General features: G+C 33.0%; 5 non-coding genes and 1 pseudogene across 5 annotated transcripts; all 6 read left to right on the forward strand.

Annotated features, from left to right (window-relative positions):
* LOC127012283 (large subunit ribosomal RNA) lies at window positions 1-2,705 on the forward strand (annotated as a pseudogene; the record flags this gene model as incomplete).
* Window positions 2,706-8,434: 5,729 nt separating this feature from the next.
* On the forward strand, window positions 8,435-10,429 carry LOC127012274 (small subunit ribosomal RNA). Its single transcript, XR_007765783.1, has one exon. It is a non-coding gene; the product is annotated as a small subunit ribosomal RNA (ribosomal RNA).
* Window positions 10,430-11,632: 1,203 nt separating this feature from the next.
* LOC127012273 (5.8S ribosomal RNA) lies at window positions 11,633-11,811 on the forward strand. The gene has a single exon (XR_007765782.1). It is a non-coding gene; the product is annotated as a 5.8S ribosomal RNA (ribosomal RNA).
* A 402-nt stretch (window positions 11,812-12,213) lies between these two features.
* LOC127012279 (large subunit ribosomal RNA) lies at window positions 12,214-16,184 on the forward strand. Its single transcript, XR_007765788.1, has one exon. It is a non-coding gene; the product is annotated as a large subunit ribosomal RNA (ribosomal RNA).
* Window positions 16,185-22,515: 6,331 nt separating this feature from the next.
* On the forward strand, window positions 22,516-24,510 carry LOC127012275 (small subunit ribosomal RNA). Its single transcript, XR_007765784.1, has one exon. It is a non-coding gene; the product is annotated as a small subunit ribosomal RNA (ribosomal RNA).
* A 1,203-nt stretch (window positions 24,511-25,713) lies between these two features.
* LOC127012284 (5.8S ribosomal RNA) lies at window positions 25,714-25,892 on the forward strand. The gene has a single exon (XR_007765791.1). It is a non-coding gene; the product is annotated as a 5.8S ribosomal RNA (ribosomal RNA).
* The last annotated feature ends 340 nt before the right edge of the window (window positions 25,893-26,232 follow it).

The raw sequence follows: 26,232 nt of genomic DNA on the forward strand, positions 1-26,232 counted from the left end.
AACCTTAACTTTCTTGATATGAAGTTCAAGGTTATGATATAATGTGCCCAGTGGGCCACTTTTGGTAAGCAGAACTGGCGCTGTGGGATGAACCAAACGTAATGTTACGGTGCCCAAATTAACAACTCATGCAGATACCATGAAAGGCGTTGGTTGCTTAAAACAGCAGGACGGTGATCATGGAAGTCGAAATCCGCTAAGGAGTGTGTAACAACTCACCTGCCGAAGCAACTAGCCCTTAAAATGGATGGCGCTTAAGTTGTATACCTATACATTACCGCTAAAGTAGATGATTTATATTACTTGTAATATAAATTTTGAAACTTTAGTGAGTAGGAAGGTACAATGGTATGCGTAGAAGTGTTTGGCGTAAGCCTGCATGGAGCTGCCATTGGTACAGATCTTGGTGGTAGTAGCAAATAATCGAATGAGACCTTGGAGGACTGAAGTGGAGAAGGGTTTCGTGTGAACAGTGGTTGATCACGAGTTAGTCGGTCCTAAGTTCAAGGCGAAAGCCGAAAATTTTCAAGTAAAATACAAATGCCAAACAAATATATATATTATATAAAATCTAGCTAAATTAATATACTTGAATAATTTTGAACGAAAGGGAATACGGTTCCAATTCCGTAACCTGTTGAGTATCCGTTTGTTATTAAATATGGGCCTCGTGCTCATCCTGGCAACAGGAACGACCATAAAGAAGCCGTCGAGAGATATCGGAAGAGTTTTCTTTTCTGTTTTATAGCCGTACTACCATGGAAGTCTTTCGCAGAGAGATATGGTAGATGGGCTAGAAGAGCATGACATATACTGTTGTGTCGATATTTTCTCCTCGGACCTTGAAAATTTATGGTGGGGACACGCAAACTTCTCAACAGGCCGTACCAATATCCGCAGCTGGTCTCCAAGGTGAAGAGTCTCTAGTCGATAGAATAATGTAGGTAAGGGAAGTCGGCAAATTAGATCCGTAACTTCGGGATAAGGATTGGCTCTGAAGATTGAGATAGTCGGGCTTGATTGGGAAACAATAACATGGTTTATGTGCTCGTTCTGGGTAAATAGAGTTTCTAGCATTTATGTTAGTTACTTGTTCCCCGGATAGTTTAGTTACGTAGCCAATTGTGGAACTTTCTTGCTAAAATTTTTAAGAATACTAATTGGGTTAAACCAATTAGTTCTTATTAATTATAACGATTATCAATTAACAATCAATTCAGAACTGGCACGGACTTGGGGAATCCGACTGTCTAATTAAAACAAAGCATTGTGATGGCCCTAGCGGGTGTTGACACAATGTGATTTCTGCCCAGTGCTCTGAATGTCAAAGTGAAGAAATTCAAGTAAGCGCGGGTCAACGGCGGGAGTAACTATGACTCTCTTAAGGTAGCCAAATGCCTCGTCATCTAATTAGTGACGCGCATGAATGGATTAACGAGATTCCTACTGTCCCTATCTACTATCTAGCGAAACCACAGCCAAGGGAACGGGCTTGGAATAATTAGCGGGGAAAGAAGACCCTTTTGAGCTTGACTCTAATCTGGCAGTGTAAGGAGACATAAGAGGTGTAGAATAAGTGGGAGATATTAGACCTCGGTTTGGTATCGCCAATGAAATACCACTACTCTTATTGTTTCCTTACTTACTTGATTAAATGGAACGTGTATCATTTCCTAGCCATTATACGGATATATTTATTATATCTTATGGTATTGGGTTTTGATGCAAGCTTCTTGATCAAAGTATCACGAGTTTGTTATATAATCGCAAACAAATTCTTTAATAAAACGGTGCATTTATGTATTTTTGATTTGAAAATTTGGTATAACTCCAATTACTCAGGTATGATCCAATTCAAGGACATTGCCAGGTAGGGAGTTTGACTGGGGCGGTACATCTCTCAAATAATAACGGAGGTGTCCCAAGGCCAGCTCAGTGCGGACAGAAACCACACATAGAGCAAAAGGGCAAATGCTGACTTGATCTCGGTGTTCAGTACACACAGGGACAGCAAAAGCTCGGCCTATCGATCCTTTTGGTTTAAAGAGTTTTTAACAAGAGGTGTCAGAAAAGTTACCATAGGGATAACTGGCTTGTGGCGGCCAAGCGTTCATAGCGACGTCGCTTTTTGATCCTTCGATGTCGGCTCTTCCTATCATTGTGAAGCAAAATTCACCAAGCGTTGGATTGTTCACCCATGCAAGGGAACGTGAGCTGGGTTTAGACCGTCGTGAGACAGGTTAGTTTTACCCTACTAATGACAAAACGTTGTTGCGACAGCATTCCTGCGTAGTACGAGAGGAACCGCAGGTACGGACCAATGGCACAATACTTGTTCGAGCGAACAGTGGTATGACGCTACGTCCGTTGGATTATGCCTGAACGCCTCTAAGGTCGTATCCGTGCTGGACTGCAATGATAAATAAGGGGCAATTTGCATTGTATGGCTTCTAAACCATTTAAAGTTTATAATTTACTTTTTAAACGACAATGGATGTGATGCCAATGTAATTTGTAACATAGTAAATTGGGAGGATCTTTGATCACCTGATGCCGCGCTAGTTACATATAAAAGCATTATTTAATACAATGACAAAGCCTAGAATCAATTGTAAACGACTTTTGTAACAGGCAAGGTGTTGTAAGTGGTTGAGCAGCTGCCATACTGCGATCCACTGAAGCTTATCCTTTGCTTGATGATTCGATAATAAAATTGCATAATTTATTTGTTGTGTTGAACTTCTTATATAAAGTTCAACCAACAATCTATTTGTATGCATTGATTGTTTGCTTGGCTTTGTGGCGAATTTTTAATCCTTTATATATTACATTCCTAAGGTCTAGATTTTCAAGTAAGAGACCAATTTGATTAACATATCAATATAAGTACAACTCGACCATCTAATAATAACAATATGAATCGTCATCTTATTAGTGACGCGAAGATTGGCAAACATATAATATAAAAATATTCCTAAGGTCTAGATTTTCAAGTAAGAGACCAATTTGATTAACATATCAATATAAGTACAACTCGACCATCTAATAATAACAATATGAATCGTCATCTTATTAGTGACGCGAAGATTGGCAAACATATAATATAAAAATATTCCTAAGGTCTAGATTTTCAAGTAAGAGACCAATTTGATTAACATATCAATATAAGTACAACTCGACCATCTAATAATAACAATATGAATCGTCATCTTATTAGTGACGCGAAGATTGGCAAACATATAATATAAAAATATTCCTAAGGTCTAGATTTTCAAGTAAGAGACCAATTTGATTAACATATCAATATAAGTACAACTCGACCATCTAATAATAATATGAATCGTCATCTTATTAGTGACGCGAAGATTGGCAAACATATAATATAAAAATATTCCTAAGGTCTAGATTTTCAAGTAAGAGACCAATTTGATTAACATATCAATATAAGTACAACTCGACCATCTAATAATAATATGAATCGTCATCTTATTAGTGACGCGAAGATTGGCAAACATATAATATAAAAATATTCCTAAGGTCTAGATTTTCAAGTAAGAGACCAATTTGATTAACATATCAATATAAGTACAACTCGACCATCTAATAATAACAATATGAATCGTCATCTTTTTAGTGACGCGAAGATTGGCAAACATATAATATAAAAATATTCCTAAGGTCTAGAATCTTAAGCAATAGACCAATTCAACTAAGAGTTGACATATAAAAATATGTTCCTTTTAATGTTAGCAAAATTTTATCGTCACATACTGTTAGTGACGCGAACGTTTTTTTCTCCATGTTTATATGAATGTTTATTCAAAGGTAGAAAGGCAGGATCGTTATTTTATAAGTGAAGCGATAAAAAAATATTATGCAATAGGACATCTATTTATAAATATTTTTAAGTCTTAGAAATTCAAGTAAAGAGATTCAAGAAATTCATTCAACTTAGAGCGCACATATAATTAAAACTATTCCTGAGGTTTAGAAACCAAATTAAATAAAGAGGACATATAAACGTATGTGGTATTTTGATGGTAGTAAAAATGTATCGCGATATTATTAGTGACGCGACCAATTTTTATACTCTTTGCTCCATGTGCAAATATATCTAGTGTTTAGATAGTCAATTAAAAATGACAATTTTAACTAAAAGACTTAAAAAAGTGTTTGTCAAACTTATAATTTTGTCAATACTATATAAAACGCCAATCATATCCTTATAAAAGTAAATACGGTATATGGTTATAAATACAAAACCATATATAAATAAAAAAATGAAATCGTATGTATATGGCTTATAGGTATAATACCTATAAGGCATAATAATGTATAATATTAGCAAATATACATATAAAAGTGCATAAATTGTATAGATATGGCATAAAGAAGGCATTTATGAGAATAGCTAGTAGAATTTGCCCATACACTACTAGCGAAATGAGATATTTATACCTAGTGAGGGCGGCACTAGTACTATAAATTGTGGCAAAATAAATCTTATGCAAATGCATAGGATTTTGTCAATACCGTACAAAAAACTAAGTAAAACGTATGGATATTGAAAAATAAATGGATTATATTCATAAAATACGAATATTTCTTGCATTCTCTTGTTATACGAGAGAATATCATACGGAGCGGGCAGCCCCTAGTATAGTAAGCAGTCGAATGGGAGACAGCGTGTCCAAAAACACCTATAGGGAGGTGGTCGTTGGCGGACCTCTCCTCGTATTGGTCAAACTTATGATTTTGTCAATACTATATAAAACGCCAATCATATCCATATAAAAGTGAATACAGTATATGGATATGAATAAAAAACCATACATAAATAAAAAAAAATATGTATAAAAAATTATACATATATTTATATTAAGCAATCGTATGGATGTGGCTTATAGGTATAATACCTATAAGGCATAATAATGTATAATATAGCAAATATACATATAAAAGTGCATGAATTGTATAGATATGGCATATAAGTGACATATTTATGAGAATAGCTAGTAGAATTTGCCCATACACTACTAGCGAAATGAGATATTTATACCTAGTGAGGGCGGCACTAGTACTATAAATTGTGGCAAAATAAATCTTATGCAAATGCATAGGATTTTGTCAATACCGTACAAAAAACTAAGTAAAACGTATGGATATTGAAAAATAAATGGATTATATTCATAAAATACGAATATTTCTTGCATTCTCTTGTTATATGAGAGAATATCATACGGAGCGGGTAGCCCCTAGTATAGTAAGCAGTCGAATGGGAGACAGCGTGTCCAAAAACACCTATAGGGAGGTGGTCGTTGGCGGACCTCTCCTCGTATTGGTCAAACTTATGATTTTGTCAATACTATATAAAACGCCAATCATATCCATATAAAAGTGAATACAGTATATGGATATGAATAAAAAACCATACATAAATAAAAAAAAATATGTATAAAAAATTATACATATATTTATATTAAGCAATCGTATGGATGTGGCTTATAGGTATAATACCTATAAGGCATAATAATGTATAATATAGCAAATATACATATAAAAGTGCATGAATTGTATAGATATGGCATATAAGTGACATATTTATGAGAATAGCTAGTAGAATTTGCCCATACACTACTAGCGAAATGAGATATTTATACCTAGTGAGGGCGGCACTAGTACTATAAATTGTGGCAAAATAAATCTTATGCAAATGCATAGGATTTTGTCAATACCGTACAAAAAACTAAGTAAAACGTATGGATATTGAAAAATAAATGGATTATATTCATAAAATACGAATATTTCTTGCATTCTCTTGTTATATGAGAGAATATCATACGGAGCGGGTAGCCCCTAGTATAGTAAGCAGTCGAATGGGAGACAGCGTGTCCAAAAACACCTATAGGGAGGTGGTCGTTGGCGGACCTCTCCTCGTATTGGTCAAACTTATGATTTTGTCAATACTATATAAAACGCCAATCATATCCATATAAAATTGAATACAGTATATGGATATGAATAAAAAACCATACAAAAATAAAAAAAAAATATGTATAAAAAATTATACATATATTTATATTAAGCAATCGTATGGATGTGGCTTATAGGTATAATACCTATAAGGCATAATAATGTATAATATAGCAAATATACATATAAAAGTGCATGAATTGTATAGATATGGCATATAAGTGACATATTTATGAGAATAGCTAGTAGAATTTCCCCATACACTACTAGCGAAATGAGATATTTATACCTAGTGAGGGCGGCACTAGTACTATAAATTGTGGCAAAATAAATATTATGCAAATGCATAGGATTTTGTCAATACCGTACAAAAAACTAAGTAAAACGTATGGATATTGAAAAATAAATGGATTATATTCATAAAATACGAATATTTCTTGCATTCTCTTGTTATATGAGAGAATATCATACGGAGCGGGTAGCCCCTAGTATAGTAAGCAGTCGAATGGGAGACAGCGTGTCCAAAAACACCTATAGGGAGGTGGTCGTTGGCGGACCTCTCCTCGTATTGGTCAAACTTATGATTTTGTCAATACTATATAAAACGCCAATCATATCCATATAAAAGTGAATACAGTATATGGATATGAATAAAAAACCATACATAAATAAAAAAAAAATATGTATAAAAAATTATACATATATTTATATTAAGCAATCGTATGGATGTGGCTTATAGGTATAATACCTATAAGGCATAATAATGTATAATATAGCAAATATACATATAAAAGTGCATGAATTGTATAGATATGGCATATAAGTGACATATTTATGAGAATAGCTAGTAGAATTTGCCCATACACTACTAGCGAAATGAGATATTTATACCTAGTGAGGGCGGCACTAGTACTATAAATTGTGGCAAAATAAATCTTATGCAAATGCATAGGATTTTGTCAATACCATACATAAACCGCATGGATATTGAGAAGTTAATAGATTACATCTATAATATGAGAAGTATTTTAGTATTCTTATTAAATAAGAGAATACTATAAGGGTGAGTGGCAAAGAGAATTGAATATACCCGAATGGGAGACAGCGTGTCCAAAAACTACTATAGGTGGTGTGGCAAATATGAGGAAGGCAATATATCCATATAATGAAAATAAAAGTGCGTTTTCTTATTATATAAGAGAACACTATATGGGTGAGTGGCAAAGTAAATTGAATATACCCGAATGGGAGACAGCGTGTCCAAAAACTACTATAGGTGGTGTGGCAAATATGAGGAAGGCAATATATCCATATAATGAAAATAAAAGTGCGTTTTCTTATTATATAAGAGAACACTATATGGGTGAGTGGCAAAGTAAATTGAATATACCCGAATGGGAGACAGCGTGTCCAAAAACTACTATAGGTGGTGTGGCAAATATGAGGAAGGCAATATATCCATATAATGAATATAAAAGTGCGTTGTCTTATTATATAAGAGAACACTATATGGGTGAGTGGCAAAGTAAATTGAATATACCCGAATGGGAGACAGCGTGTCCAAAAACTACTATAGGATGGTCAATGGGCCGGCCGTCTGCTATTGACATATGTCAGTAGAGAAGATATTATCCGTCAAATTTGTTTCTTTATTCATTTATTTGAATACGAGACTTGGCTCCGCGGTTAATATTTTAAGCCCAAAGATAATAACGTTGAAACAAAGGCCAAGTTTCTATTGTACATAGAATAACAAATTGTTTCCGAATTTTATCGTTAATTTTAGGAGGTAGGCTAACATGATTTATATTATATGTGTATTATTAAATAATAATAGTACATAAAAGTCTACCAAAGAAATATAAAAATGTAATTATGAATACATTTTCAATATTAATATCAACTTATATTGTTGATAATAAAAAATAGCTATTAAGAGAGTTATTTAAGAAATTATATAATATATAATAAAGAGTATATATATAAATAATATATAAGTATATATTATTTAAGAAATAAATATAGTAGTAATAATTATATATATACACTCGGTTCTATTTTATATATTACCAGAGACTTATATGGATATATATAGATAAATTTTAAATTTATCGTCAAAATACAAATGATTAACTCAATATCTTATATTGGTTAAACAAAAATTGTACATGTGTGGATACAATATATTATGTATGTCGAACAAAAATGATATTTTAGAATGAAATGTGCATATATAAAGAAAATATATGAAAAATAAATATTGTGTTTATAAAGAATATGATTCTTTTTGACATCAATAAAAACTTGTTATTATTAGTGGCGAAACAAGTATAAATTGGAAAACAAACGTATACGAATGCTATATAAAAATGGCCGTATTCGATAGAAATAAAATCTATAACAACATATATATTGCTAATTTCTATTCAAAAAATATGAATGAAATATGAATAAAAACATTATTCTGGTTGATCCTGCCAGTAGTTATATGCTTGTCTCAAAGATTAAGCCATGCATGTCTAAGTACACACGAATTAAAAGTGAAACCGCAAAAGGCTCATTATATCAGTTATGGTTCCTTAGATCGTTAACAGTTACTTGGATAACTGTGGTAATTCTAGAGCTAATACATGCAATTAAAACATGAACCTTATGGAACATGTGCTTTTATTAGGCTAAAACCAAGCGATCGCAAGATCGTTATATTGGTTGAACTCTAGATAACATGCAGATCGTATGGTCTTGTACCGACGACAGATCTTTCAAATGTCTGCCCTATCAACTTTTGATGGTAGTATCTAGGACTACCATGGTTGCAACGGGTAACGGGGAATCAGGGTTCGATTCCGGAGAGGGAGCCTGAGAAACGGCTACCACATCTAAGGAAGGCAGCAGGCGCGTAAATTACCCACTCCCAGCTCGGGGAGGTAGTGACGAAAAATAACAATACAGGACTCATATCCGAGGCCCTGTAATTGGAATGAGTACACTTTAAATCCTTTAACAAGGACCAATTGGAGGGCAAGTCTGGTGCCAGCAGCCGCGGTAATTCCAGCTCCAATAGCGTATATTAAAGTTGTTGCGGTTAAAACGTTCGTAGTTGAACTTGTGCTTCATACGGGTAGTACAACTTACAATTGTGGTTAGTACTATACCTTTATGTATGTAAGCGTATTACCGGTGGAGTTCTTACATGTGCTTAGATACTTGTATTTTTTCATATGTTCCTCCTATTTAAAAACCTGCATTAGTGCTCTTAAACGAGTGTTATTGTGGGCCGGTACAATTACTTTGAACAAATTAGAGTGCTTAAAGCAGGCTTCAAATGCCTGAATATTCTGTGCATGGGATAATGAAATAAGACCTCTGTTCTGCTTTCATTGGTTTTCAGATCAAGAGGTAATGATTAATAGAAGCAGTTTGGGGGCATTAGTATTACGACGCGAGAGGTGAAATTCTTGGACCGTCGTAAGACTAACTTAAGCGAAAGCATTTGCCAAAGATGTTTTCATTAATCAAGAACGAAAGTTAGAGGTTCGAAGGCGATCAGATACCGCCCTAGTTCTAACCATAAACGATGCCAGCTAGCAATTGGGTGTAGCTACTTTTATGGCTCTCTCAGTCGCTTCCCGGGAAACCAAAGCTTTTGGGCTCCGGGGGAAGTATGGTTGCAAAGCTGAAACTTAAAGGAATTGACGGAAGGGCACCACCAGGAGTGGAGCCTGCGGCTTAATTTGACTCAACACGGGAAAACTTACCAGGTCCGAACATAAGTGTGTAAGACAGATTGATAGCTCTTTCTCGAATCTATGGGTGGTGGTGCATGGCCGTTCTTAGTTCGTGGAGTGATTTGTCTGGTTAATTCCGATAACGAACGAGACTCAAATATATTAAATAGATATCTTCAGGATTATGGTGTTGAAGCTTATATAGCCTTCATTCATGGTGGCAGTAAAATGTTTATTGTGTTTGAATGTGTTTATATAAGTGGAGCCGTACCTGTTGGTTTGTCCCATTATAAGGACACTAGCTTCTTAAATGGACAAATTGCGTCTAGCAATAATGAGATTGAGCAATAACAGGTCTGTGATGCCCTTAGATGTCCTGGGCTGCACGCGCGCTACAATGAAAGTATCAACGTGTATTTCCTAGACCGAGAGGTCCGGGTAAACCGCTGAACCACTTTCATGCTTGGGATTGTGAACTGAAACTGTTCACATGAACTTGGAATTCCCAGTAAGTGTGAGTCATTAACTCGCATTGATTACGTCCCTGCCCTTTGTACACACCGCCCGTCGCTACTACCGATTGAATTATTTAGTGAGGTCTCCGGACGTGATCACTGTGACGCCTTGCGTGTTACGGTTGTTTCGCAAAAGTTGACCGAACTTGATTATTTAGAGGAAGTAAAAGTCGTAACAAGGTTTCCGTAGGTGAACCTGCGGAAGGATCATTAATGTTTTAATATCCTTACCGTTAATAAAATATTTGTTTATATTATAATAAATACATTATAGTATTACAAATAAAATATGAATTGCCAAAATGTATATGAGATCTATTATAGATCAAATGAAATTTCGAACAAGCAAATCGAAATAATGCAAATATTAAAATTATATATTGTATTTAATACATATGAGAGAAATTAATAAGCAGCCAAAGCAAACAAATAAAAATTCGAACAAGCAAATCGAATTATTAAAATAATAATATTAAATTATTATTGTATATCCTTACCGTTAATAAAATATTTGTTTATATTATAATAAATACATTATAATAATACAAATAAAATATGAATTGCCAAAATGTATATGAGATCTAATATAGATCAAATAAAATTTCGAACAAGCAAATCGAAATAATGCAAATATTAAAATTATATATTGTATTTAATACATATGAGAGAAATAATAAGCAGCCAAAGCAAACAAATAAAAATTCGAACAAGCAAATCGAATTATTAAAATAATAATATTAAATTATTATTGTATATCCTTACCGTTAATAAAATATTTGTTTATATTATAATAAATACATTATAGTAATACAAATAAAATATGAATTGCCAAAATGTATATGATCTAATATAGATCAAATGAAATTTCGAACAAGCAAATCGAAATAATGCAAATATTAAAATTATATATTGTATTTAATACATATGAGAGAAATAATAAGCAGCCAAAACAAACAAATAAAAATTCGAACAAGCAAATCGAATTATTAAAATAATAATATTAAATTATTATTGTATATAAACACAATTAAAATACTGTGTGTATATGGACCATAATATACACGCGTTGCGATATGTATTGTTCATCTCAGTTATGCGCATACATTGGATAATGCAACAACCTAAAATGTACAATGTTGTACCTGGTTTTATACAGGTTAATGTTTTATATAAATTTCAATTTATATCGCTAAAAAAGTATTAATATATATATATATATATTTATTTACAATAAATGCAATTTAAAAAGAAATACTTTGATATATATTGGTTATATAAAACTAAGACATTTCGCAGCATTCGTTTTAGGTATAAAAATAAATTTATTGAAGGAATTGATATATGCCAGTAAAATGGTGTATTTTTAATTTCTTTCAATAAAAACATATTTGACAAAATTAAGAAACCAATTTATAAAACTCTAAGCGGTGGATCACTCGGCTCATGGGTCGATGAAGAACGCAGCAAACTGTGCGTCATCGTGTGAACTGCAGGACACATGAACATCGACATTTTGAACGCATATCGCAGTCCATGCTGTTATGTACTTTAATTAATTTTATAGTGCTGCTTGGACTACATATGGTTGAGGGTTGTAAGACTATGCTAATTAAGTTGCTTATACAAATTTTATAATGAAATTTTATAAGCATATGGTATATTATTGGATAATAATAATTTAATTATTTTATTCATAATATTAAAAAATATATGAAAAACATTATCTCACATTAGTAAATAATTTGAATGTGAAAAACGAAGAGAAATATTTTCTTTTTCAATCAAATGATACTGAGAAATGTCTAGCATAAAAATTTATCTAGAATTGTCTCTTATTAATGATTAGAAAATAGAAAACCGTTGACAATATTATTGTTCTTCGTTGATTCGTTAAATCAAACAAATGCCATTTATATACAGATATTATTAATATAACGAATTTAATAAAATGTTTTATCATTATATATAAAGAATTAATTGCATATAAAAGTTATACACAACCTCAACTCATATGGGACTACCCCCTGAATTTAAGCATATTAATTAGGGGAGGAAAAGAAACTAACAAGGATTTTCTTAGTAGCGGCGAGCGAAAAGAAATCAGTTCAGCACTAAGTCACTTTGTCTATATGGCAAATGTGAGATGCAGTGTATGGAGCGTCAATATTCTAGTATGAGAAATTAACGATTTAAGTCCTTCTTAAATGAGGCCATTTACCCATAGAGGGTGCCAGGCCCGTATAACGTTAATGATTACTAGATGATGTTTCCAAAGAGTCGTGTTGCTTGATAGTGCAGCACTAAGTGGGTGGTAAACTCCATCTAAAACTAAATATAACCATGAGACCGATAGTAAACAAGTACCGTGAGGGAAAGTTGAAAAGAACTCTGAATAGAGAGTTAAACAGTACGTGAAACTGCTTAGAGGTTAAGCCCGATGAACCTGAATATCCGTTATGGAAAATTCATCATTAGAATTGTAATATTTAAACAATATTATGATAATAGTGTGCATTTTTTCCATATAAGGACATTGTAATCTATTAGCATACCAAATTTATCATAAAATATAACTTATAGTTTATTCAAATTAATTTGCTTGCATTTTAACACAGAATAAATGTTATTAATTTGATAAAGTGCTGATAGATTTATATGAATACAGTGCGTTAATTTTTCGGAATTATATAATGGCATAATTATCATTGATTTTTGTGTTTATTATATGCACTTGTAGGATTAACAATGCGAAAGATTCAGGATACCTTCGGGACCCGTCTTGAAACACGGACCAAGGAGTCTAACATATGTGCAAGTTATTGGGATATAAACCTAATAGCGTAATTAACTTGACTAATAATGGGATTAGTTTTTTAACTATTTATAGCTAATTAACACAATCCCGGGGCGTTCTATATAGTTATGTATAATGATATTTATATTATTTATGCCTCTAACTGGAACGTACCTTGAGCATATATGCTGTGACCCGAAAGATGGTGAACTATACTTGATCAGGTTGAAGTCAGGGGAAACCCTGATGGAAGACCGAAACAGTTCTGACGTGCAAATCGATTGTCAGAATTGAGTATAGGGGCGAAAGACCAATCGAACCATCTAGTAGCTGGTTCCTTCCGAAGTTTCCCTCAGGATAGCTGGTGCATTTTAATATTATATAAAATAATCTTATCTGGTAAAGCGAATGATTAGAGGCCTTAGGGTCGAAACGATCTTAACCTATTCTCAAACTTTAAATGGGTAAGAACCTTAACTTTCTTGATATGAAGTTCAAGGTTATGATATAATGTGCCCAGTGGGCCACTTTTGGTAAGCAGAACTGGCGCTGTGGGATGAACCAAACGTAATGTTACGGTGCCCAAATTAACAACTCATGCAGATACCATGAAAGGCGTTGGTTGCTTAAAACAGCAGGACGGTGATCATGGAAGTCGAAATCCGCTAAGGAGTGTGTAACAACTCACCTGCCGAAGCAACTAGCCCTTAAAATGGATGGCGCTTAAGTTGTATACCTATACATTACCGCTAAAGTAGATGATTTATATTACTTGTAATATAAATTTTGAAACTTTAGTGAGTAGGAAGGTACAATGGTATGCGTAGAAGTGTTTGGCGTAAGCCTGCATGGAGCTGCCATTGGTACAGATCTTGGTGGTAGTAGCAAATAATCGAATGAGACCTTGGAGGACTGAAGTGGAGAAGGGTTTCGTGTGAACAGTGGTTGATCACGAGTTAGTCGGTCCTAAGTTCAAGGCGAAAGCCGAAAATTTTCAAGTAAAATACAAATGCCAAACAAATATATATATTATATAAAATCTAGCTAAATTAATATACTTGAATAATTTTGAACGAAAGGGAATACGGTTCCAATTCCGTAACCTGTTGAGTATCCGTTTGTTATTAAATATGGGCCTCGTGCTCATCCTGGCAACAGGAACGACCATAAAGAAGCCGTCGAGAGATATCGGAAGAGTTTTCTTTTCTGTTTTATAGCCGTACTACCATGGAAGTCTTTCGCAGAGAGATATGGTAGATGGGCTAGAAGAGCATGACATATACTGTTGTGTCGATATTTTCTCCTCGGACCTTGAAAATTTATGGTGGGGACACGCAAACTTCTCAACAGGCCGTACCAATATCCGCAGCTGGTCTCCAAGGTGAAGAGTCTCTAGTCGATAGAATAATGTAGGTAAGGGAAGTCGGCAAATTAGATCCGTAACTTCGGGATAAGGATTGGCTCTGAAGATTGAGATAGTCGGGCTTGATTGGGAAACAATAACATGGTTTATGTGCTCGTTCTGGGTAAATAGAGTTTCTAGCATTTATGTTAGTTACTTGTTCCCCGGATAGTTTAGTTACGTAGCCAATTGTGGAACTTTCTTGCTAAAATTTTTAAGAATACTAATTGGGTTAAACCAATTAGTTCTTATTAATTATAACGATTATCAATTAACAATCAATTCAGAACTGGCACGGACTTGGGGAATCCGACTGTCTAATTAAAACAAAGCATTGTGATGGCCCTAGCGGGTGTTGACACAATGTGATTTCTGCCCAGTGCTCTGAATGTCAAAGTGAAGAAATTCAAGTAAGCGCGGGTCAACGGCGGGAGTAACTATGACTCTCTTAAGGTAGCCAAATGCCTCGTCATCTAATTAGTGACGCGCATGAATGGATTAACGAGATTCCTACTGTCCCTATCTACTATCTAGCGAAACCACAGCCAAGGGAACGGGCTTGGAATAATTAGCGGGGAAAGAAGACCCTTTTGAGCTTGACTCTAATCTGGCAGTGTAAGGAGACATAAGAGGTGTAGAATAAGTGGGAGATATTAGACCTCGGTTTGGTATCGCCAATGAAATACCACTACTCTTATTGTTTCCTTACTTACTTGATTAAATGGAACGTGTATCATTTCCTAGCCATTATACGGATATATTTATTATATCTTATGGTATTGGGTTTTGATGCAAGCTTCTTGATCAAAGTATCACGAGTTTGTTATATATTCGCAAACAAATTCTTTAATAAAACGGTGCATTTATGTATTTTTGATTTGAAAATTTGGTATAACTCCAATTACTCAGGTATGATCCAATTCAAGGACATTGCCAGGTAGGGAGTTTGACTGGGGCGGTACATCTCTCAAATAATAACGGAGGTGTCCCAAGGCCAGCTCAGTGCGGACAGAAACCACACATAGAGCAAAAGGGCAAATGCTGACTTGATCTCGGTGTTCAGTACACACAGGGACAGCAAAAGCTCGGCCTATCGATCCTTTTGGTTTAAAGAGTTTTTAACAAGAGGTGTCAGAAAAGTTACCATAGGGATAACTGGCTTGTGGCGGCCAAGCGTTCATAGCGACGTCGCTTTTTGATCCTTCGATGTCGGCTCTTCCTATCATTGTGAAGCAAAATTCACCAAGCGTTGGATTGTTCACCCATGCAAGGGAACGTGAGCTGGGTTTAGACCGTCGTGAGACAGGTTAGTTTTACCCTACTAATGACAAAACGTTGTTGCGACAGCATTCCTGCGTAGTACGAGAGGAACCGCAGGTACGGACCAATGGCACAATACTTGTTCGAGCGAACAGTGGTATGACGCTACGTCCGTTGGATTATGCCTGAACGCCTCTAAGGTCGTATCCGTGCTGGACTGCAATGATAAATAAGGGGCAATTTGCATTGTATGGCTTCTAAACCATTTAAAGTTTATAATTTACTTTTTAAACGACAATGGATGTGATGCCAATGTAATTTGTAACATAGTAAATTGGGAGGATCTTTGATCACCTGATGCCGCGCTAGTTACATATAAAAGCATTATTTAATACAATGACAAAGCCTAGAATCAATTGTAAACGACTTTTGTAACAGGCAAGGTGTTGTAAGTGGTTGAGCAGCTGCCATACTGCGATCCACTGAAGCTTATCCTTTGCTTGATGATTCGATAATAAAATTGCATAATTTATTTGTTGTGTTGAACTTCTTATATAAAGTTCAACCAACAATCTATTTGTATGCATTGATTGTTTGCTTGGCTTTGTGGCGAATTTTTAATCCTTTATATATTACATTCCTAAGGTCTAGATTTTCAAGTAAGAGACCAATTTGATTAACATATCAATATAAGTACAACTCGACCATCTAATAATAACAATATGAATCGTCATCTTATTAGTGACGCGAAGATTGGCAAACATATAATATAAAAATATTCCTAAGGTCTAGATTTTCAAGTAAGAGACCAATTTGATTAACATATCAATATAAGTACAACTCGACCATCTAATAATAACAATATGAATCGTCATCTTATTAGTGACGCGAAGATTGGCAAACATATAATATAAAAATATTCCTAAGGTCTAGATTTTCAAGTAAGAGACCAATTTGATTAACATATCAATATAAGTACAACTCGACCATCTAATAATAACAATATGAATCGTCATCTTATTAGTGACGCGAAGATTGGCAAACATATAATATAAAAATATTCCTAAGGTCTAGATTTTCAAGTAAGAGACCAATTTGATTAACATATCAATATAAGTACAACTCGACCATCTAATAATAATATGAATCGTCATCTTATTAGTGACGCGAAGATTGGCAAACATATAATATAAAAATATTCCTAAGGTCTAGATTTTCAAGTAAGAGACCAATTTGATTAACATATCAATATAAGTACAACTCGACCATCTAATAATAATATGAATCGTCATCTTATTAGTGACGCGAAGATTGGCAAACATATAATATAAAAATATTCCTAAGGTCTAGATTTTCAAGTAAGAGACCAATTTGATTAACATATCAATATAAGTACAACTCGACCATCTAATAATAACAATATGAATCGTCATCTTTTTAGTGACGCGAAGATTGGCAAACATATAATATAAAAATATTCCTAAGGTCTAGAATCTTAAGCAATAGACCAATTCAACTAAGAGTTGACATATAAAAATATGTTCCTTTTAATGTTAGCAAAATTTTATCGTCACATACTGTTAGTGACGCGAACGTTTTTTTCTCCATGTTTATATGAATGTTTATTCAAAGGTAGAAAGGCAGGATCGTTATTTTATAAGTGAAGCGATAAAAAAATATTATGCAATAGGACATCTATTTATAAATATTTTTAAGTCTTAGAAATTCAAGTAAAGAGATTCAAGAAATTCATTCAACTTAGAGCGCACATATAATTAAAACTATTCCTGAGGTTTAGAAACCAAATTAAATAAAGAGGACATATAAACGTATGTGGTATTTTGATGGTAGTAAAAATGTATCGCGATATTATTAGTGACGCGACCAATTTTTATACTCTTTGCTCCATGTGCAAATATATCTAGTGTTTAGATAGTCAATTAAAAATGACAATTTTAACTAAAAGACTTAAAAAAGTGTTTGTCAAACTTATAATTTTGTCAATACTATATAAAACGCCAATCATATCCTTATAAAAGTAAATACGGTATATGGTTATAAATACAAAACCATATATAAATAAAAAAATGAAATCGTATGTATATGGCTTATAGGTATAATACCTATAAGGCATAATAATGTATAATATTAGCAAATATACATATAAAAGTGCATAAATTGTATAGATATGGCATAAAGAAGGCATTTATGAGAATAGCTAGTAGAATTTGCCCATACACTACTAGCGAAATGAGATATTTATACCTAGTGAGGGCGGCACTAGTACTATAAATTGTGGCAAAATAAATCTTATGCAAATGCATAGGATTTTGTCAATACCGTACAAAAAACTAAGTAAAACGTATGGATATTGAAAAATAAATGGATTATATTCATAAAATACGAATATTTCTTGCATTCTCTTGTTATACGAGAGAATATCATACGGAGCGGGCAGCCCCTAGTATAGTAAGCAGTCGAATGGGAGACAGCGTGTCCAAAAACACCTATAGGGAGGTGGTCGTTGGCGGACCTCTCCTCGTATTGGTCAAACTTATGATTTTGTCAATACTATATAAAACGCCAATCATATCCATATAAAAGTGAATACAGTATATGGATATGAATAAAAAACCATACATAAATAAAAAAAAATATGTATAAAAAATTATACATATATTTATATTAAGCAATCGTATGGATGTGGCTTATAGGTATAATACCTATAAGGCATAATAATGTATAATATAGCAAATATACATATAAAAGTGCATGAATTGTATAGATATGGCATATAAGTGACATATTTATGAGAATAGCTAGTAGAATTTGCCCATACACTACTAGCGAAATGAGATATTTATACCTAGTGAGGGCGGCACTAGTACTATAAATTGTGGCAAAATAAATCTTATGCAAATGCATAGGATTTTGTCAATACCGTACAAAAAACTAAGTAAAACGTATGGATATTGAAAAATAAATGGATTATATTCATAAAATACGAATATTTCTTGCATTCTCTTGTTATATGAGAGAATATCATACGGAGCGGGTAGCCCCTAGTATAGTAAGCAGTCGAATGGGAGACAGCGTGTCCAAAAACACCTATAGGGAGGTGGTCGTTGGCGGACCTCTCCTCGTATTGGTCAAACTTATGATTTTGTCAATACTATATAAAACGCCAATCATATCCATATAAAAGTGAATACAGTATATGGATATGAATAAAAAACCATACATAAATAAAAAAAAATATGTATAAAAAATTATACATATATTTATATTAAGCAATCGTATGGATGTGGCTTATAGGTATAATACCTATAAGGCATAATAATGTATAATATAGCAAATATACATATAAAAGTGCATGAATTGTATAGATATGGCATATAAGTGACATATTTATGAGAATAGCTAGTAGAATTTGCCCATACACTACTAGCGAAATGAGATATTTATACCTAGTGAGGGCGGCACTAGTACTATAAATTGTGGCAAAATAAATCTTATGCAAATGCATAGGATTTTGTCAATACCGTACAAAAAACTAAGTAAAACGTATGGATATTGAAAAATAAATGGATTATATTCATAAAATACGAATATTTCTTGCATTCTCTTGTTATATGAGAGAATATCATACGGAGCGGGTAGCCCCTAGTATAGTAAGCAGTCGAATGGGAGACAGCGTGTCCAAAAACACCTATAGGGAGGTGGTCGTTGGCGGACCTCTCCTCGTATTGGTCAAACTTATGATTTTGTCAATACTATATAAAACGCCAATCATATCCATATAAAATTGAATACAGTATATGGATATGAATAAAAAACCATACAAAAATAAAAAAAAAATATGTATAAAAAATTATACATATATTTATATTAAGCAATCGTATGGATGTGGCTTATAGGTATAATACCTATAAGGCATAATAATGTATAATATAGCAAATATACATATAAAAGTGCATGAATTGTATAGATATGGCATATAAGTGACATATTTATGAGAATAGCTAGTAGAATTTCCCCATACACTACTAGCGAAATGAGATATTTATACCTAGTGAGGGCGGCACTAGTACTATAAATTGTGGCAAAATAAATCTTATGCAAATGCATAGGATTTTGTCAATACCGTACAAAAAACTAAGTAAAACGTATGGATATTGAAAAATAAATGGATTATATTCATAAAATACGAATATTTCTTGCATTCTCTTGTTATATGAGAGAATATCATACGGAGCGGGTAGCCCCTAGTATAGTAAGCAGTCGAATGGGAGACAGCGTGTCCAAAAACACCTATAGGGAGGTGGTCGTTGGCGGACCTCTCCTCGTATTGGTCAAACTTATGATTTTGTCAATACTATATAAAACGCCAATCATATCCATATAAAATTGAATACAGTATATGGATATGAATAAAAAACCATACATAAATAAAAAAAAAATATGTATAAAAAATTATACATATATTTATATTAAGCAATCGTATGGATGTGGCTTATAGGTATAATACCTATAAGGCATAATAATGTATAATATAGCAAATATACATATAAAAGTGCATGAATTGTATAGATATGGCATATAAGTGACATATTTATGAGAATAGCTAGTAGAATTTGCCCATACACTACTAGCGAAATGAGATATTTATACCTAGTGAGGGCGGCACTAGTACTATAAATTGTGGCAAAATAAATCTTATGCAAATGCATAGGATTTTGTCAATACCGTACAAAAAACTAAGTAAAACGTATGGATATTGAAAAATAAATGGATTATATTCATAAAATACGAATATTTCTTGCATTCTCTTGTTATATGAGAGAATATCATACGGAGCGGGTAGCCCCTAGTATAGTAAGCAGTCGAATGGGAGACAGCGTGTCCAAAAACACCTATAGGGAGGTGGTCGTTGGCGGACCTCTCCTCGTATTGGTCAAACTTATGATTTTGTCAATACTATATAAAACGCCAATCATATCCATATAAAAGTGAATACAGTATATGGATATGAATAAAAAACCATACATAAATAAAAAAAAAATATGTATAAAAAATTATACATATATTTATATTAAGCAATCGTATGGATGTGGCTTATAGGTATAATACCTATAAGGCATAATAATGTATAATATAGCAAATATACATATAAAAGTGCATGAATTGTATAGATATGGCATATAAGTGACATATTTATGAGAATAGCTAGTAGAATTTGCCCATACACTACTAGCGAAATGAGATATTTATACCTAGTGAGGGCGGCACTAGTACTATAAATTGTGGCAAAATAAATCTTATGCAAATGCATAGGATTTTGTCAATACCATACATAAACCGTATGGATATTGAGAAGTTAATAGATTACATCTATAATATGAGAAGTATTTTAGTATTCTTATTAAATAAGAGAATACTATAAGGGTGAGTGGCAAAGAGAATTGAATATACCCGAATGGGAGACAGCGTGTCCAAAAACTACTATAGGTGGTGTGGCAAATATGAGGAAGGCAATATATCCATATAATGAAAATAAAAGTGCGTTTTCTTATTATATAAGAGAACACTATATGGGTGAGTGGCAAAGTAAATTGAATATACCCGAATGGGAGACAGCGTGTCCAAAAACTACTATAGGTGGTGTGGCAAATATGAGGAAGGCAATATATCCATATAATGAAAATAAAAGTGCGTTTTCTTATTATATAAGAGAACACTATATGGGTGAGTGGCAAAGTAAATTGAATATACCCGAATGGGAGACAGCGTGTCCAAAAACTACTATAGGTGGTGTGGCAAATATGAGGAAGGCAATATATCCATATAATGAATATAAAAGTGCGTTGTCTTATTATATAAGAGAACACTATATGGGTGAGTGGCAAAGTAAATTGAATATACCCGAATGGGAGACAGCGTGTCCAAAAACTACTATAGGATGGTCAATGGGCCGGCCGTCTGCTATTGACATATGTCAGTAGAGAAGATATTATCCGTCAAATTTGTTTCTTTATTCATTTATTTGAATACGAGACTTGGCTCCGCGGTTAATATTTTAAGCCCAAAGATAATAACGTTGAAACAAAGGCCAAGTTTCTATTGTACATAGAATAACAAATTGTTTCCGAATTTTATCGTTAATTTTAGGAGGTAGGCTAACATGATTTATATTATATGTGTATTATTAAATAATAATAGTACATAAAAGTCTACCAAAGAAATATAAAAATGTAATTATGAATACATTTTCAATATTAATATCAACTTATATTGTTGATAATAAAAAATAGCTATTAAGAGAGTTATTTAAGAAATTATATAATATATAATAAAGAGTATATATATAAATAATATATAAGTATATATTATTTAAGAAATAAATATAGTAGTAATAATTATATATATACACTCGGTTCTATTTTATATATTACCAGAGACTTATATGGATATATATAGATAAATTTTAAATTTATCGTCAAAATACAAATGATTAAATCAATATCTTATATTGGTTAAACAAAAATTGTACATGTGTGGATACAATATATTATGTATGTCGAACAAAAATGATATTTTAGAATGAAATGTGCATATATAAAGAAAATATATGAAAAATAAATATTGTGTTTATAAAGAATATGATTCTTTTTGACATCAATAAAAACTTGTTATTATTAGTGGCGAAACAAGTATAAATTGGAAAACAAACGTATACGAATGCTATATAAAAATGGCCGTATTCGATAGAAATAAAATCTATAACAACATATATATTGCTAATTTCTATTCAAAAAATATGAATGAAATATGAATAAAAACATTATTCTGGTTGATCCTGCCAGTAGTTATATGCTTGTCTCAAAGATTAAGCCATGCATGTCTAAGTACACACGAATTAAAAGTGAAACCGCAAAAGGCTCATTATATCAGTTATGGTTCCTTAGATCGTTAACAGTTACTTGGATAACTGTGGTAATTCTAGAGCTAATACATGCAATTAAAACATGAACCTTATGGAACATGTGCTTTTATTAGGCTAAAACCAAGCGATCGCAAGATCGTTATATTGGTTGAACTCTAGATAACATGCAGATCGTATGGTCTTGTACCGACGACAGATCTTTCAAATGTCTGCCCTATCAACTTTTGATGGTAGTATCTAGGACTACCATGGTTGCAACGGGTAACGGGGAATCAGGGTTCGATTCCGGAGAGGGAGCCTGAGAAACGGCTACCACATCTAAGGAAGGCAGCAGGCGCGTAAATTACCCACTCCCAGCTCGGGGAGGTAGTGACGAAAAATAACAATACAGGACTCATATCCGAGGCCCTGTAATTGGAATGAGTACACTTTAAATCCTTTAACAAGGACCAATTGGAGGGCAAGTCTGGTGCCAGCAGCCGCGGTAATTCCAGCTCCAATAGCGTATATTAAAGTTGTTGCGGTTAAAACGTTCGTAGTTGAACTTGTGCTTCATACGGGTAGTACAACTTACAATTGTGGTTAGTACTATACCTTTATGTATGTAAGCGTATTACCGGTGGAGTTCTTACATGTGCTTAGATACTTGTATTTTTTCATATGTTCCTCCTATTTAAAAACCTGCATTAGTGCTCTTAAACGAGTGTTATTGTGGGCCGGTACAATTACTTTGAACAAATTAGAGTGCTTAAAGCAGGCTTCAAATGCCTGAATATTCTGTGCATGGGATAATGAAATAAGACCTCTGTTCTGCTTTCATTGGTTTTCAGATCAAGAGGTAATGATTAATAGAAGCAGTTTGGGGGCATTAGTATTACGACGCGAGAGGTGAAATTCTTGGACCGTCGTAAGACTAACTTAAGCGAAAGCATTTGCCAAAGATGTTTTCATTAATCAAGAACGAAAGTTAGAGGTTCGAAGGCGATCAGATACCGCCCTAGTTCTAACCATAAACGATGCCAGCTAGCAATTGGGTGTAGCTACTTTTATGGCTCTCTCAGTCGCTTCCCGGGAAACCAAAGCTTTTGGGCTCCGGGGGAAGTATGGTTGCAAAGCTGAAACTTAAAGGAATTGACGGAAGGGCACCACCAGGAGTGGAGCCTGCGGCTTAATTTGACTCAACACGGGAAAACTTACCAGGTCCGAACATAAGTGTGTAAGACAGATTGATAGCTCTTTCTCGAATCTATGGGTGGTGGTGCATGGCCGTTCTTAGTTCGTGGAGTGATTTGTCTGGTTAATTCCGATAACGAACGAGACTCAAATATATTAAATAGATATCTTCAGGATTATGGTGTTGAAGCTTATATAGCCTTCATTCATGGTGGCAGTAAAATGTTTATTGTGTTTGAATGTGTTTATATAAGTGGAGCCGTACCTGTTGGTTTGTCCCATTATAAGGACACTAGCTTCTTAAATGGACAAATTGCGTCTAGCAATAATGAGATTGAGCAATAACAGGTCTGTGATGCCCTTAGATGTCCTGGGCTGCACGCGCGCTACAATGAAAGTATCAACGTGTATTTCCTAGACCGAGAGGTCCGGGTAAACCGCTGAACCACTTTCATGCTTGGGATTGTGAACTGAAACTGTTCACATGAACTTGGAATTCCCAGTAAGTGTGAGTCATTAACTCGCATTGATTACGTCCCTGCCCTTTGTACACACCGCCCGTCGCTACTACCGATTGAATTATTTAGTGAGGTCTCCGGACGTGATCACTGTGACGCCTTGCGTGTTACGGTTGTTTCGCAAAAGTTGACCGAACTTGATTATTTAGAGGAAGTAAAAGTCGTAACAAGGTTTCCGTAGGTGAACCTGCGGAAGGATCATTAATGTTTTAATATCCTTACCGTTAATAAAATATTTGTTTATATTATAATAAATACATTATAGTATTACAAATAAAATATGAATTGCCAAAATGTATATGAGATCTATTATAGATCAAATGAAATTTCGAACAAGCAAATCGAAATAATGCAAATATTAAAATTATATATTGTATTTAATACATATGAGAGAAATTAATAAGCAGCCAAAGCAAACAAATAAAAATTCGAACAAGCAAATCGAATTATTAAAATAATAATATTAAATTATTATTGTATATCCTTACCGTTAATAAAATATTTGTTTATATTATAATAAATACATTATAATAATACAAATAAAATATGAATTGCCAAAATGTATATGAGATCTAATATAGATCAAATAAAATTTCGAACAAGCAAATCGAAATAATGCAAATATTAAAATTATATATTGTATTTAATACATATGAGAGAAATAATAAGCAGCCAAAGCAAACAAATAAAAATTCGAACAAGCAAATCGAATTATTAAAATAATAATATTAAATTATTATTGTATATCCTTACCGTTAATAAAATATTTGTTTATATTATAATAAATACATTATAGTAATACAAATAAAATATGAATTGCCAAAATGTATATGATCTAATATAGATCAAATGAAATTTCGAACAAGCAAATCGAAATAATGCAAATATTAAAATTATATATTGTATTTAATACATATGAGAGAAATAATAAGCAGCCAAAACAAACAAATAAAAATTCGAACAAGCAAATCGAATTATTAAAATAATAATATTAAATTATTATTGTATATAAACACAATTAAAATACTGTGTGTATATGGACCATAATATACACGCGTTGCGATATGTATTGTTCATCTCAGTTATGCGCATACATTGGATAATGCAACAACCTAAAATGTACAATGTTGTACCTGGTTTTATACAGGTTAATGTTTTATATAAATTTCAATTTATATCGCTAAAAAAGTATTAATATATATATATATATATTTATTTACAATAAATGCAATTTAAAAAGAAATACTTTGATATATATTGGTTATATAAAACTAAGACATTTCGCAGCATTCGTTTTAGGTATAAAAATAAATTTATTGAAGGAATTGATATATGCCAGTAAAATGGTGTATTTTTAATTTCTTTCAATAAAAACATATTTGACAAAATTAAGAAACCAATTTATAAAACTCTAAGCGGTGGATCACTCGGCTCATGGGTCGATGAAGAACGCAGCAAACTGTGCGTCATCGTGTGAACTGCAGGACACATGAACATCGACATTTTGAACGCATATCGCAGTCCATGCTGTTATGTACTTTAATTAATTTTATAGTGCTGCTTGGACTACATATGGTTGAGGGTTGTAAGACTATGCTAATTAAGTTGCTTATACAAATTTTATAATGAAATTTTATAAGCATATGGTATATTATTGGATAATAATAATTTAATTATTTTATTCATAATATTAAAAAATATATGAAAAACATTATCTCACATTAGTAAATAATTTGAATGTGAAAAACGAAGAGAAATATTTTCTTTTTCAATCAAATGATACTGAGAAATGTCTAGCATAAAAATTTATCTAGAATTGTCTCTTATTAATGATTAGAAAATAGAAAACCGTTGACAATATTATTGTTCTTCGTTGATTCGTTAAATCAAACAAATGCCATTTATATACAGATATTATTAATATAA

Source organism: Drosophila biarmipes, unplaced genomic scaffold, assembly GCF_025231255.1.
Source record: "Drosophila biarmipes strain raj3 unplaced genomic scaffold, RU_DBia_V1.1 ptg000042l, whole genome shotgun sequence".
Taxonomy (NCBI): Eukaryota; Metazoa; Arthropoda; class Insecta; order Diptera; family Drosophilidae; genus Drosophila; species Drosophila biarmipes.